At 41.7% G+C, this 17,551-nt stretch overlaps 1 protein-coding gene across 3 annotated transcripts in view; it reads right to left on the bottom strand.

Moving 5' to 3' along the window:
• Positions 1 to 17,551, bottom strand: part of LOC139756058 (NADPH oxidase 5-like) — a 178,657-nt gene that overhangs the window by 141,885 nt on the left and 19,221 nt on the right. The gene's annotated exons all lie outside the window — the stretch shown is intronic.

A 17,551-nucleotide genomic window follows, 5' to 3' on the forward strand; every position in this document is an offset into this window, starting at 1 on the left:
AGATAGGTGCAATAGTGAGACGTGGTCCAGTAAGATAGGGGCATTACTGAGACGTGGTCAAGTAAGATAGGGGCATTACTGAGACGTGGTCCAGTAAGATAGGGGCAATAGTGAGACGTGGTCAAGTAAGATAGGGCAATACTGAGACGTGGTCCAGTAAGATAGGGGCAATAGTGAGACGTGGTCAAGTAAGATAGGGGCAATAGTGAGACGTGGTCAAGTAAGATAGGGGCAATACTGGGACGTGGTCAAGTAAGATAGGGGCAATACTGGGACGTGGTCAAGTAAGATAGGGGAATCCTAAGACACATTAGGGTAAGATAGTGAACCATGAAGATAAGGTCGAGAGAGTGAAATTATAAGACATCGTTAGGTAAGATAGTGAAATATTCTGATAGACATAAGAATATTAAGAGACGGTACAAATCAATGGGGGAAATACAAGATAGAATCAGCTAAGATATACGTATATGGCCGGGAAAGATAGATAAGAAATACAATATGGTCAGACGAAACTGGATTATCAAGAAATAGTAAGATAAAGAAATATCATGATTAAAGCATAAACTAAAGATATCAAGTATCAAGATATGAAGTCTTATTTGTACATATGATTAAAGCATAAACTAAAGATATCAAGATATCAAAGTATCAAGATATGAATTCTTATTTGTAAAGAGCAATGTCAGGTTACGGTCATATAAGAGAGAGAAGTATTTTTACGTGATCAATACCAGTGGAAATTATCAAGATAGAAAAACATTTCTCATACACACTTCATAATATCAAACATGGGAAGGACAGATAACAGAAGACCTGATGGTCCATGCCGAGATTATCTGCTAGAGGACAGACCATGAGAAGGACAGATAACAGAAAACCTGATGGTCCAATGATAAGTTTATCTGCTGGAAGACAGTATAAGGGAAGGACAGATAACAGAAGACTTGATGGTCCAATGATAGGTTTATCTGCTGAAGGACAGACCATGAGGACAGATAACAGACCTGATGGTCCTATGATAAGTTTATCTGCTGGAGGACAGATAAGGGAAGGACAGATAACAGAAGACCTGATGGTCCAATGATAAGTTTATCTGCTGGAGGACAGTATAAGGGAAGGACAGATAAGAGAAGACCTGATGGTCCAATGATAAGTTTATCTGCTGGGGGACAGTACATGGGAAGGACAGATAACACAAGAGCACATCTTAATCGTGGTAGAGACAGGACAGCAAAACAGATGACAGGTCAGAACAGGGAAATAACAAGACGGTCGTGTGGGACAGATAAATTTTGGGACATGGTCAGGGTACGACTGAGGAGTACTGAAACACTACCAGGAAAGATACAGATAAAAATAACAAAAGAAAAAGATATAAAGATAAAGAGAGAAGATTAAGATCAAAATATACAATGTCGTCATGTAGGAAAGAGATGGTTTGGACGACAGATATACGAAGATGGCTGAAAGAGAAAAAAAATTATGATGAGATAAGAATGAAAGAATGAAGATATGATTAAGATATACAAAAATATGAAGACAGGGTTAGTCAAGACACATGAATATGTAAACAGAATCGTAATAACGGAAAATGGTCAGGTGAGAGTCAAGATATATATATATATATATATATATATATATATATATATATATATATATATATATATATATATATATATATATATATCCCTGGGGATAGGGGAGAAAGAATACTTCCCACGTATTCCCTGCGTGTCGTAGAAGGCGACTAAAAGGGGAGGGAGCGGGGGGCTGGAAATCTTCCTTTTTTTTTTAATTTTCCAAAAGAAGGAACAGAGAAGGGGGCCAGGTGAGGATATTCCTTTAAAGGCCCAGTCCTCTGTTCTTAACGCTACCTCGCTAGCGCGGGAAATGGCAATCAGTATGAATGAAATAAATGAATGATATATATATATATATATATATATATATATATATATATATATATATATATATATATATATATATATATATATATTTTTTTTTTTTTTCTTTTTTTTTTTCTTTTAAACTATTCGCCATTTCCCGCGTTAGCGAGGTAGCGTTAAGAACAGAGGACTGGGCCTTTTTTGGAATATCCTCACCTGGCCCCCTCTGTTCCTTCTTTTGGAAAATTTAAAAAAAAAACGAGAAGGGAGGATTTCCAGCCCCCCGCTCCCTCCCCTTTTAGTCGCCTTCTACGACACGCAGGGAATACGTGGGAAGTATTCTTAATCCCCTATCCCCAGGGATACACACATATATATATATATATATATATATATATATATATATATATATATATATATATATATATATCTGTCAAGCACGATAGATAAAGAATAACATAGTGGAAAACGAAGAAAACGCTAAAAAAATATGGTTAAGGAAGGAAATGAGGAGGACAATAAGGGAACAAGTATTAAAACAGCACTTTTTAAGTGCTACACAGCAGAGGTGAAGATCAAAACATGGTCAGGTAAAAGGGAAATGTCACTACTACGGCGTCATCAGCCAACAGAGAAATACAACGTTATAATAAGTCCCATATCAAAATAAATTTCATGTCATAACTTTTATAAGTCCCATATCATAATAAGTCACACACGTCATTATATGCCCCACTTCATAATAAGTCACACACACGTCACAATAAGTCCCACCTCATAATAAGTCCCGGGTCACAATAAGTCCCACGTCATGCTCACGTAACACACACACACACACACACACACACACACACACACATCAGAACCATGATGAATGTAAACACAGGAACAGTAAGACTGGCAAAAGAAAACGGGGAAGCATTACAAGACGATCAAGGGAGACACAGACAGACGTATCAAGGAATGACGTATGAGAGAGAGAGAGAGAGAGAGAGAGAGAGAGAGAGAGAGAGAGAGAGAGAGAGAGAGAGAGAGAGAGAGAGAGAGAGAGAGAGAGAGACTTAAGACATAAACCATCGGACGATACGTGGTCAGAAAACGACACTTTGAGACATGCAAGACATGATCAGGTCAGACAGAGGATTGTGAGATGGTCAGACTTGACATATGGCCAACAAGAGAGAGAGAAACTGGTTAAATGTCACAACATTTTAGATGAGATGATAAGAAATAATAAGATAGGGTCAAGATAAGAGAGATACATTAAGAAATATATAAGAAAGAGGAACAGTAAGACTTTGTGAAAAGTACTATATGATCACAAAGATATATCATGAGTGTTAAAGAAGATTGAGGTGCGTTAAATGTCACAATATTGTTAGAAAAGAAAGGAAAATATTGAGGAATATTACTGCAAGATAAAGATATAGATAAGGGCCAACAAGAGAGACGAATACTTAAACATTCTCAGGTAATGCATGAAGAAAACATGGCATAAGTAAGACAGACATATTAAGACATGGTGAGATGAGACATGATTCTTAATACACAGCCAGTAAGACATGGACAGAAAAACATGATTATTTTGCTAGAGTTAGTTAAGGGATGGTCAGTAAGACATTGTTATGCAACACCTGGTCAGGTAATACTTGGTAAATAAGCCTTGGTGAGGTAAGACATGGTGAGAAAGACATGGTCAGGAAAGATGTGGGCTGTAAGACTGAGTCTAGAAAGACATAGTCTGTAAGACAGGGACAGGAAAGACATGGTCTTTTAAGATATAGTTTGGAAAGACATGGTCAGTAAGCCGGGTTCAGGAAAGACATGGTTAATAATTAAGACAGGGCCAGGAAAGACATGGTCTGTAAGAGAGAGACAAGAAAGACATGCTCAAGTAAGATATGGTCAGTAAGACAGGGTCAGGAAAGACATGGTCAGTAAGACATGGTCAGAGATATTGTGTTTAAGGTCTGGTTAGAAAAGACATGCTCATTAAGAAAGGGCCAGAAAAGACATGGTCAGTAAGACAGGGTTAGAGATGACATGGTCAGAAAGATATTGTGTTTAAAATCTGGTTAGAAAAGACATGGTCAGTAAGACAGGTAAGGAAAGACATGGTCAGTAAGACAGGTAAGGAAAGACATGGTCAGTAAGACAGGGTCAGAAAAGACATGGTCTTTAAGAAAGGGTCAGGAAAGACATGGTCAGTAATACAGGGTCAGGAAAGACATGGTCTGTAAGAAAGGGTCAGGAAAAACATGGTCTGTATGACAGAGACAGGAAAGACATGGTCAGTAAGACATGGTCACTAAGACAGGGTCAGGAAAGACATGGTCAGTAAGACATGGTCTTTAACATGTGGTTAGGAGAGACATGGTCAGTAAGACAAGGTCAGGAAAGACATGGTCAGTAAGACATGGTCTTTAACATGTGGTTAGGAGAGACATGGTCAGTAAGACAAGGTCAGGAAAGACATGGTCAGTAAGACATGGTCTTTAAGACATGGTTAGGATAGACATGGTCAGTAAGACAGGGATAGGAAAGACATAGTCAGTAAGATGTGGTCTTTAACATATGGTTTAGATAGACATGGTCAGTAAGACAGGGTCTGACATGGTCAGAAGACATGGGCAGTAAGACAGGGTCAGACATGGTCAGAAGACATGGTCAGAAGGATAAGGTCTGGAAAGACACAGTCAGGAAAGACATTGTCATTAAGACATGGCTAGGAAAGCCATGGTTAGGAGACATAGTCAGGAAAGACATAGTCAAGCAGGATATGGTCATTTAGACATGGTAAGTAAGACATGTCTGAGGAAGACATGGTCAAGCAGGACACAGTCAGGAAAGACATGGCCAGCAAATGATACAGTCAGGAAAGACATGGTTAGTAAGACATGTCTGGGAAAGACATAGTCAGGAACGACATGGCCAGCAAAATAGTCTGGAAAGACATGGTTAGTAAGACATGTCTGGGAAAGACATGATCAGGAAAGACATGGTTAGCAAGACTTTGTCAGTCAAGACACAGCCAGGGAATACATAGTTAAGAAGACACGATAAAGTGGTGAGGTTAGAACATGGTCAGTAAGACGTGTTCAAATAAGACATGGTCAGTTTGACATAGTCGGCAGGACGAGGTCTGTTAGACATGGTCAGACAAGACATGGCTAGTAATACATGGTCAGTCAGACATGTGCAGGTAAGACATGGTTACTTAGACATTGCCAAGTAAGATATGGTCAAGTAAGACGGGGTTAAGTAGGACTTGGTCGTTAAGATATAGCCAGATAAGACATGCTCAAGTCAGACTTGGTTAAGAAAGATGGGGTCAGAAAAGATACAACCAACAAGAAATCGTTAGTTAGACTTAGTCAGGTAAGACATGATAAGGAAGACATAGTCAGGTAAGACAGAGTCAACAAGAAATGGTCAGCAATATATGGTCAGGTAAGACGTGGTTTGTAAGAAAGTCAATAAAATATGGCCAGCTGAGACATGGAAAGGTAAGACATGGTCAGGTAAGAAACAGTAAATACATGAAAAGGTAAGATATAGTAAAAATAACAAGGTAAGACAAAGTAAAACATAGTAAGGTAAGACATGGTCAAGTAACACAGAGTAAAGCATAATAAGGTAAGACATGGTCAGGTAAGACATAAAAACACAACAAGGCAAGACATGGTCATGTAAGACATAACAAAACACAGTAAACTTTGACATGGTCAGGTAAGAGACAGTAAAACACAGTAAGACATGGTCAAGTAAGAGACAGCAAAACACAGAAAGGTAAGATATGGTCAGGTAAGAGAGTATAATACAGAAAGGTAAGACATGGTCAGGTAAGAGACAGTGAAGCACAGTAAGGTAATACATGTTCAGGTAAGAAACACTGAAGTACAATAAGGTAAGACATGGTCAGGTAAGAGACAATAAAACACAGTAAGGGAAGACATGGTAAGATAAAAAACAGTAAAAACACAGTAAGGTAAGGCATGGTCAGGTACGACAAAGTAAAACATGGTCAGGTAAGAGACAGTAGAACAGAGTAAGGTAAGACATGGTTCGGAAAGAGACAGTAAAACACAGTAAGGTAAGACATGGTCAGGTAAGAGACAGTAAAAGACAGTACGGTGAGATATGGTCAGGCAAGAGACAGTGAAACACAATAAGGTAAGACATGATCAGGAAAAAACAGTAAAACACAGTAAGGTAACACATGGTAAGACATAGTAAGGTGAAACATGGTCAGGGAAGAGGCAATTAAACATAGTAAGGTAAGCCAGGGTCAGGTAAGAGTCAGTAAAACTCAGTAAAGTAAGAAATGGTCAGGTAAGAGACACTATAACACAGTAAAGTGAGACATGGTTATGGTAAGACATAGTCAGGAAAGAGACAGTAAACACAGTAAGGTAACATATGGTCAGGAAAGAGACAGTAAAACACAGGAAGACATGGTCAGGTATGAGCCAGTAAAACACAGTAAGGTAAGACATGGTCAGGCAAGAGACAATGGAACACAATAAGATAAGGCATGGTCAGGTAATAGACAGCATAACACAGTAAGGTAAGTCATGGTCAGATAAAAGACAGTAAAACACAGTAAGGTAAGACATGGTCAGGTAACAGGCAGTGAAACACAGTAAGGTAAGAGATGGTAAGATATAGAAAACACAGTAAAGGAAGACATGGTCAGGTAAGACAGTAAAACAGAGTAAGGTAAGGCATGGTCAGGTGAGATAGTAAAACAGAGTGGGTAAGAGACAGTAAAACACAGTTAGGTATGATACGGTCAGGTAAGACATTGTAAAACATGGTAAAGTAAGAGACAGTAAAACAGTAAGGTAAGACGTGGTCGGTGTAAGTGACAGTAAAAAACAGCAAGATAAGATATGGTCGGATAAGACATACTGAAACACAGTAAGGTAAGACACGGTCAGGTACGAGAGTAAAACAGAGTAAGGTAAGACATGGTCAGATAAGGGACAGTAAAACAGAGTAAGGTAAGACATGGTCAGGTAAGTAATAGTAAAGGACGGTAAGGTAAGAGACAACTTAACACAGTAATGTAAGACTTGGTCAAGTAAGAGACAGTAAACATAGTAAAGTAAGACATGGTTAGGTAAGAGACAGTAAAACACAGTAAGGTAGGACATGGTTTGGTGAGAGATATTAGAACACATCAAGGTAATTCATGGCCTGGTTTTCAAAAGACAGTGAAACACAATAAGGTAAGACACTGTCAGGTAAGAGAGTAAAACACAGTAAGGTAAGACATGGTCAGGGAAGAGACGGTGAAACACAGTAAGGTAAGACATGGTCAGGCAAGAGACAGTAAAACACAGTAGAGTAAGACATGATCAGGCACGATACTGTAAAAAAATACAGCAAAACAAGACATGGCCAAGTAAGACACAGTAAAACACAGTATGGTAAGACATGGTCAGGAAAGACAGCAAAACACAGGAAGGTAAGACATGGTCAGGTAATAGAAAGGAAAACACAGTACAGTAAGAATTTGTCAGGTAAGAGACAGCATAACACAGTAAGGTAAGTCATGGTCAGATAAGAGACAGTAAAACAGTAAGGTAAGACATGATCAGATAAGAGACAGTAAAACACGGTAAGATAAGATATGGTCAGGTAAAACACAGTAAGAAATATCAAAACACAGTAAGATAAGACAAAGGCAGGTAAAACAGAAAAACAGAGAAAGGGAAGGCATGGTCAGGTAAGAGACAATAAAACACAGTATGGTAAGACATGGTCAGGTAGGACAGAAAAACAGAGTAAGGTAAGGCATGGTCATGTAAGAGACAGTAAAACACGGTAAGGCAAGACATAGTAAAGCGTTGTGACAGTATAACAGGGTAAGCTAAGACATGCTCAGGCAGACAATAAAGTAAGACATGGTCAGGTAAGAGAAAGTAAAACCAGCGAGGGACAGGAAAACTCAGTAAAGACATAGTAAAACACAGTAAGGTAAGATACGGTCAGGTAAGACAGTAAAACACAGTAAGGTAAGACATGGTGAGGTAAGATACAGTAATATATAGTAAGGTAAGAAAGGGTCAGGAAAATCAGTAAACACAGTAAGGCAAGACATGATCAGTGATCAGGTAAGATAGTAAAACACAGTAAGGTAAGACATGGTCCGGAAATACGATAACACATACTAAGGTAAAACATGGTCAGGAAAGACAGTAAAACAAAGTAAGGTAAAACATGGTCAGGAAAGACAGTAAAATAAAGTAAGGTAAGACAGTCAGAAAAGACAGTAAAACACAGAGAGGTCAACATCGTCAGGTAAGAGACAGTAAAGCAAAGTAAGGTAAGACATGGTCAGGAAAGACAGCAAAACATTATAAGGTAAAACATGGTCAGGTGATAGATAGCAAAACACAGTAAAGTGAGACATGGTCAGGTAAGAGACAGTAAAACACAGTAAGGTAAGACATGGTCAGGTAAGAGACAGTATAACACAGTAAGGTAAGAGACAGTAAAACACAGTAAGGTAAGACATGGTCAGATAAGAGACAGTAAAACACAGTAAGGTAAGACATGGTCAGGTAAGAGACAGTATAACACAGTACGGTAAGACATGGTCAGGTAAGAGAGCAAAACACAGTACGGTAAGACATGGTCAGGAAAGACTAAAACACAGTAAGACACCGTCAGGTAAGAGACAGTAAAATACAGTAAGGTAAGACATGGTCAGAGAAGACAGTAAAACACAGTAAGGTAAGACATGGTCAGGAAAGACAGCGAAACACAGTGAGGTAAGACATGGTCAGGTGATAGATAGCAAAACACAGTAAAGTAAGACATGATCAGGAAAGACTGTAAAACACAGTAAGGTAAGACATGGTTAAGTAAGAGACAGTAAACACAGTAAAGTAAGACATGGTCGGAGAAGACAGTAAAACACAGTAAGGTAAGACAGGGTCAGATAAGACAGTAAAACACAGTAATGCAAGACATGGTCAGGGAAGACTGTAAAAGACAGTAAGACATGATCAGGTAAGAGACAGTAAAACAGTAAGGTAAGACATCAACAACTCAATTTCAAACAGGCAGTTCAGCCCAGGTAGTCAGCCAATGCCAGTCTTGTTAGCCAATCAGGTTCTCTTAAGACATCTGATATGATCTTCAAATCCAATTGTAATAGAAGGTGTCAGACTTCACTCCTTACTCTCAGTTAAAAAAAAAAAAAAAAATAATAATTCAATGTAATTCGAACGCTCGTTAAACTTGAGGGTGATTCGCGAATTCCCTTAACGAGTTGACGAAGACTTTAAGACATCTGTGCATGTGGTTAACAAGCCCATCCAATTCACCGTGGATGGGCTGTTAACATCATTCCACCGGCCTATGTGCTTGGAGGCCATAATTACATTTATCTTCATTCCTTCTGATTACCAATTACATCACAATTACCATCCGCCCGACCATAGTACAATAACCTCAGTAATGGTAATTACATTCAGCATCTCTCACACGTCGTCATGGCTTCTGATTACCTTTAACATCACTACATTCCCATCACTCAATTACATTTTTGTATAACTGTAATTCTACACGTTAAGGTAATTTTCCTTAACTATGTCTTGGTAATTACATTCGGCATCTCTCACACGTTGTCATAGCTTCTGATTACCTTTAACATCACTACATTCCCATTACTCAATTATATTCATAACTGTAATTCCACACGTTAATGTAATCACTCTTACGTATGTCTTGGTAATTACATTCGGCATCTCTCACACGTTGTCATGGCTTCTGATTACCTTTTACATCACTACATTTTTTATAACTGTAATTCCACACGTTAATGTAATTACCCTTATGTATGTCTTGGTAATTGCATTCGGCATCTCTCACACGCTGTCATGGCTTCTGATTACCTTTAACATCAACACATTCCCATCACACAATCACATTTTTTTTTTTATAACTGTAATTCTACGCGTTAATGTAATTACCCTTGCGGTTGAGGGACCGATATGCTGATGGCTTTAATGATAGGGATTACCTTTGCCTATGCGGCGCCCTAACCCACGCTTGTCCATGCGATAGACACGATCACGCGGGTTAAGCCAGACTTATCCATGCGATAGACACGATCAAGTGTGTGTGTGTGTGTGTGTGTGTGTGTGTGTGTGTGTGTGTTCACATACAAGTCCCATGGTAAAGACATGGGCAGGTCGCAAATGGCAATCATATACATATTCACACACGGAAACATATCTTACACACACACACACACACACACACACACGTACAGAAGTCTTTCAATGTCCTTATTATATTTTCACAAAGGCCCAAATTACGGTCGAAAAATCCTTATTCGTTCGGTATACGAAACATAAAAACAAGGGACTAAAGAAACCGAGAAGGAAGGCAAGGAGTGAAACAATCTGGGAAGTTTAGGGCAAGTGGAGTCGCTTCCTTCGTAAAAAGAAAAAAAAAGTTGGGTCACATTTGTTAGGCGAGACATGAGAGGGTAAGGAGCCCCCAGAGCTGAGCCGTGTGGTGAAAGAAACAAAAGCAGACATCACACCAGCCCACCACTGGAGTCACATTCCACATTCCGTAATCAATCAGTAAGTGAACAATGTACACCAAGTAACAATGTACACCAAGTAACAATGTACACCATGTAACAATGTACACCATGTAACAATGCACACCAAGTAACAATGTACACCAAGTAACAATGTACACCAAGTAACAATGTACAGCATGTAACAATGTACACCAAGTAACATTGTACACCAAGTAACAATGCACACCGAGTAACAATGTACACCACGTAACAATGCACACCAAGTAACAATGTACACCAAGTAACAATGTACACCACGTAACAATGCACACCAAGTAACAATGTACACCATGTAACAATGTACACCATGTAACAATGCACACCAAGTAACAATGTACACCAAGTAACAATGTATACCATGTAACAATGCACACCAAGTAACAATGTACACCAAGTAACAATGTACACCACGTAACAATGTACACCATGTAACAATGCACACCAAGTAACAATGTACACCAAGTAACAATGTATACCATGTAACAATGCACACCAAGTAACAATGTACACCAAGTAACAATGTACACCATGTAACAATGCACACCAAGTAACAATGTACACCACGTAACAATGCACACCAAGTAACAATGTACACAACGTAACAATGCACACCAAGTAACAATGTACACCACGTAACAATGCACACCAAGTAACAATGTACACCAAGTAACAATGTACACCAAGTAACAATGTACACCACGTAACAATGTACACCAAGTAACAATGTACACCATGTAACAATGCACACCAAGTAACAATGTACACCAAGTAACAATGTACACCACGTAACAATGCACACCAAGTAACAATGTACACCAAGTAACAATGTACACCACGTAACAATGCACACCAAGTAACAATGTACACCAAGTAACAATGTACACCATGTAACAATGTACGCCAAGTAACAATGTACACCAAGTAACAATGTACACCATGTAACACTGTACACCAAGTAACAATGTACACCAAGTAACAATGTACACCATGTAACAATGTACACCAAGTAACAATGTACACCATGTAACAATGTCCACCAAGTAACAATGTACACCAAGTAACAATGTACACCATGTAACAATGTACACCATGTAACAATGTACACCAAGTAACAATGTACACCAAGTGACTGACGAACATATTTCCTTGATCTCCGTGGTGGTGGGGCATGATCAGTCACAAAGGTAAACAAAGCAGGGTTCGAGTCTTTCCCCCTCGGGTGTGTTTCTGCGATCCTCTAGTGTCACGTGATGTCACCCGAACCCGCCAGGGGCGCTGGAAAGTGGGTTAAGGTGTGATTACTATTTGTATGTTACGGGGAGAGAGAGTCTTACACGCGTGTTAACCCGTCTCTTAACCTTGTATGTATGGACCATGTCTTTTAGTCCTATGTATCTATGGTTTGTGTGTGTGTGTGTGTGTGTGTGTGTGTGTGTGTGTGTGTGTGTGTGTGTGAGCCATCTGTCGACCAATTAGGCGACTTAATAACCGGATTATTGTCAAGAACGGAACGCCAATCAGCGGGTTACAGCCAGCGGTCCAGCACGCTGAACCCTAAAGTTACCTCAGAACACCAGAGGACGACCCTTGAGCACACAACGGTATGGTCCCTAGGCATACAACGGTACGACCCTTGAGCACACAACGGTACGACGCTCGAGCACACAACGGTACGACCCTAGAGCACACAACGGTACGACCCTAGAGCACACAACGGTACGACCCTTGAGCACACAACGGTATGGCCCCTAGGCATACAACGGTACGACCCTCGAGCACACAACGGTACGACCCTCGAGCACACAACGGTACGACCCTCGAGCCCACAACGGTACGACCCTTGAGCACACAACGGTACGACCCTCGAGCACACAACGGTACGACCCTCGAGCCCACAACGGTATGGCCCCTAGGCATACAACGGTACGACCCTCGAGCACACAACGGTACGACCCTCGAGCACACAACGGTACGACCCTTGAGCACACAACGGTACGACCCTTGAGCGCACAACGGTATGGCCCCTGAGCATACAACAGTACGACCCTCGAGCATAGAACAGTACGACCCTTGAGCACACAACGGTATGGCCCCTAGGCATACAACGGTACGACCCTCGAGCACACAACGGTACGACCCTCGAGCCCACAACGGTATGGCCCCTGAACATACAACAGTACGACCCTCGAGCATAGAACAGTACGACCCTTGAGCACACAACGGTAAGGCCACTGGCAAACCCTCGACCTTACCTGACCTCAGACCAGCTGACCTGCTGGTCTCCCATCAATATGACATCACTAAAATAAAGCATGTGACTTCCTCTCCTATCAGTAAATGGATTCAACTCTCACTAAAGTAATTTGGCTTCCTCTTGCATCAGTCGAGTAGTTGACTTCCTCTTGAATCAGTCGAGTACTTGGCTTCCTCTTGCATCAGTCGAGTAGTTGGCTTCCTCTAGCATCAGTCGAGTAGTTGACTTCTTCTTGAATCAGTCGAGTAGTTGGCTTCCTCTAGCATAAGTCGAGTAATTGGCTTCCTCTTGCATCAGTCGAGTAGTTGGCTTCCGCTTGCATCAGTCAAGTAGTTGGCTTCCTCTTGCATCAGTCGAGTAGTTGACTTCTTCTTGAATCAGTCGAGTAGTTGGCTTCCTCTTGCATCAGTCGAGTAGTTGACTTCTTCTTGAATCAGTCGAGTAGTTGGCTTCCTCTAGCATAAGTCGAGTAATTGGCTTCCTCTTGCATCAGTCGAGTAGTTGGCTTCCTCTTGCATCAGTCGAGTAGTTGGCTTCCTCTTGCATCAGTCGAGTAGTTGACTTCTTCTTGAATCAGTCGAGTAGTTGGCTTCCTCTTGCATCAGTCGAGTAGTTGACTTCTTCTTGAATCAGTCGAGTAGTTGGCTTCCTCTAGCATAAGTCGAGTAATTGGCTTCCTCTTGCATCAGTCGAGTAGTTGGCTTCCTCTTGCATCAGTCGAGTAGTTGGCTTCCTCTTGCATCAGTCGAGTAGTTGGTTTCCTCTTGCACCAGTCGAGTAGTTGGCTTCCTCTTGCATCAGTCGAGTAATTGGCTTCCTCTTGAATCACTCAACATTAACCCCCCCCCCAACCCCCCACCCTCCACAGCACTGGACATGACCTTGCGGCTTCCATGGCGTGACTTCCCCAAGTGACCTTTCTTCCCACCACCACCTGACCTGATCTTCCGGCAGCTGACCTTACTTTCCCATCTCCGTTACCCGACCTTCCCTCGCCTTGCCTAACACTCCTCCCTCCTCCTCCTCCCTCTACCACCCCCAGATCTTCACAACCATGAATTGATTTGACCTCCTCCTGCAGTACAATGACTTCTTTAACCTCGCCTGACCTCCAGGCATGAGAAAACTGACCTCTGTGGCGTAGCGGCGGTTAGCGTTCCTGACCGTGACGCATTCACGGGCCATCCCGCCCGCCCGCCCAGGGTCGAGCACACGGGGTCGAATCCTGGTTGTGGCAGTCGGCAATCAGTTGCCCCCGCGCCCCCTCTCAGCCACCAGCACAAAAAAAAAGAAAAGAAAGAAAATATATGACCCGAGCCCTAGCCACTGACCTGATTTTCTACTGACCGTCCTCGTGACCTTTCAACACCTGACGTGACCTTCCACCACCTGACCTGGTCCTCTCGTCCAGCACCCCGCCCCCACGCAACTTAAACTCAATCCTCCAAAGACCTGTTCTCACCTGCCATCAAGAAGAACCGATGGCCTCTTCCGGTAACCCGTGTGACCTCTAAAGACCCGCCTTGACCCCGCCCCCCCCCATGGACTTCTGACCTATCATGACTAATCACGACCAAGGATGGCAGCCCTCCTGATAACCAGCCTCTTAACTCGCTGACCTGACGTGACCTGGGAAATTTCTTCTCGAACACTTTGCGCGTTATACACAACGTAACATCGCTTTTAAGGACCTGGACATTTACAGGAACTAAACATGTACCTCTCCCGCATCACAGGAAGGCTTGGGTAACAACCCTAGCTGGTAGTTTTCACCTCGTTAGGGTGACTAACGTACAAAGGAAAAAAAAAAAAAGTAAGGCTTTGTTTACCATCGCAACACTGGGAACCTGAGTTATACAACAGCTTATGACACTGACCCATTGTGTGTTTCCTTCCCTAACGGAGACATCACTTCATACACACACACACACACACACACACACACACACACACACACATATATATATATATATATATATATATATATATATATATATATATATATATATATATATATATATATATATATATATAAAGGGCATGTCTTTCTTTTTTACGTTGTAAGTTCCTGTTATAGACAAAAGTCCACATCAAGGCCGGGTCTTAATTGAAATATACTGAGGTTAATGAAGGGGGAATAAAGAAGATACAAGGAAAAAGATTTAAGAATCTTGCAGAAAGAGAAAAGCATGTCTTAACAAGTGTTAGGGAAAGACATGGGAAGGTAGAGAGTTCAAAAGGTTCTGAGGTGTAGGGGGAAAACAGTTATCAAAGCGGCCCACCCTTGAGTTGCTATTGGCCACACAGTAATCATGTAACGTAGCAGCTTGCTGAGTATCGCACGGTTTAGCTAGTGGTAGGGGCACACAAGCAGCCAGCTTACGAGGGGGAAAAAAGTAATACCTATAAAAAAAGGGAAAGTGAAGAAAAATTATGGCGTAGGGCAAGGTGGTCAAAACAAATCAACCTGGGAGAGTTTATGAGTTGGATCGCTTCCGATTACACAATGTCAAGCAAGGATGCAGATGTGAGAGCATTACTCCATACAAGGACGGATCTGTCCTTTGTATATCGGAGGAACTGTTGGGAAGAAAAGAAGTTTCTATATCTAAATCGAGTCTTGAGTTTATGAAGGAAGTTTTGTCAAGATGAGATGCTGATCGAGTGAGAGAAGAAAGAGCAGATTTGAGAGATGTAGAGGAATGCAGTGTTGGGTCGTAACTATATGAGTGCATTTGTCTTTAGTTTTCATTTTTGTAAAAGAAAAAAAATCGTTGATAAAAAAAAAGGATAAAAAGTATAGGAGACAAGACAGAACCTTGAGGGACACCGCTGTTGATAGAGAAGGGGGGAGGCTGATCCATTAACAACCGCAGGGCTGGATCGGCCAGAGAGGAAGCTAGATATGAGGGAGCAAAGTGAGGGAGGAAAGCCAAAAGAGAAGAGCTGGGTGATGAGACCTCGATGTCACAACCCGTCAAAAGGTTTGATTATATCAAGGGAAACTACACAGGGATGATGACCAGGCGTTAGTAAAATTTGAGGAGGGACTGAGATGATGTTGATAGGATCATAAGATAAACATATGTGGCAAACATTTGTCGGTACAGTCAACAAAATCACTTTCACCCCGGCTCACGGCTCACTCGTGGTAAACACATCTTTCACCCTGGATCATGGCTCACTCCAGTGGCAAACACATCTTTCACCCTGGCTCATGGCTCACTCCAGTGGCAAACACATCTTTCACCCTGGCTCATGGCTCACTCCAGTGGTAAACACATCTTTCACCCTGGATCATGGCTCACTCCAGTGGCAAACACATCTTTCACCCTGGCTCATGGCTCACTCCAGTGGTAAACGTATCTTTCACTCTGGCTCATGGCTCACTCCAGTGGTAAACATATCTTTCACCCTGGCTCATGGCTCACTCCAGTGGTAAACACATCTTTCACTCTGGATCATGGCTCACTCCAGTGATAAACACATCTGGAACATATTACACACAATTGCCACGATCATACGGAGGCTCCTATACAGTACCTCTCCCTAAACACATGAGACTCAAAGGAAAATAACCACATCAGTGTAGGATGGGGTGTTTCATGATATACAGCGTTCGCTCTACACTATATGTACAGTGTAGTGACCATACCAGTACACTGTATGGACACTACAGCAAGCACCTCCGTGAGTGGACGGTATAGTGACCGGACAAGTACACTGCTGCTCTTCAATATGAAAAAAAGGTCCGTTTTCGGAAAGGGGGGGGGGAAAGACAGACAAAAATGTATTAAAAATTCCCTTATCCATGTTTCACAGACACACAGACACAGACAGACTGGTGTCAGACGACGGGAGACGAGGAAATGAAGTAAGCGACAGAAATAGCTCTTCCAGGACGCCGTTCTTACGAGATACTGCAATAATGTTTCCGTGTCACGGCTGACTCACACGTCCGTACCGCCGAGAAAGAAAGACGAAAGATGTGTAGATAAAGATGCGAGACGGCGAGAAACTCTCGCAACAGCAGTGACACTAGCAGCAGCAGCAGCAGTGAAATAACCACAGCACAGTCACCCACCTACTCAATGCACGGCTGAGTCTCGTTTTTCTGATATATTTCCTTTAGAGAAAAATATCAGTAAATATATTGAGACAGAGGCATTTGGCAACTCATCTTTACCAAACCCTACCCAGTTTATGAATGAACTACATTCATTCACCCAGGTTTTTTTTTCAACATTATAGTGACTATATATATTTTCTTCTTTATCTTTCAGTGTAATCATACAACTGTAATAACCTTTATTAAATACTCACTACGGACGCCAAGTTACAGACTACCGTCAACAAAGACCAGACAATAGGCGACCAAAAATGGTTCGTCAACTGACTAGCAGACGACGTGTTCACCAGCCCCCCTGGCGGCAGGCCTGAGAAACAAAACGGCGGTGAATGGGAAATCACGTACTACACTTATTCCTCCCTAAATATTTCTCTATAAGGTCAAACACCTGGTCTGAACTCGAGCTCTCGGAATCATTTACTTGCGATAGGCACGGACAGTTCGCTAAATATAGCTATAATTACGTAAGAATTAGTGGAGAGAAGAAATTGAGTTTGGAGGCGTTAGCCGGAGGGGGACGTGGGAAGGGCGGACATATGAGTTGACAGTTGTCGCAAGACAGTATGACTCGGGGGTTCCGAAGGCTGGTCTGCGGTGACGACACGAAGCTCCAGCCTTACCCTACACTCTGGTTAATTGGCTTTATATTGTACTCTCTCTCTCTCTCTCTC

The sequence above is a fragment of the Panulirus ornatus genome, chromosome 20, assembly GCF_036320965.1.
Source record: "Panulirus ornatus isolate Po-2019 chromosome 20, ASM3632096v1, whole genome shotgun sequence".
In the NCBI taxonomy this organism is placed as follows: Eukaryota; Metazoa; Arthropoda; class Malacostraca; order Decapoda; family Palinuridae; genus Panulirus; species Panulirus ornatus.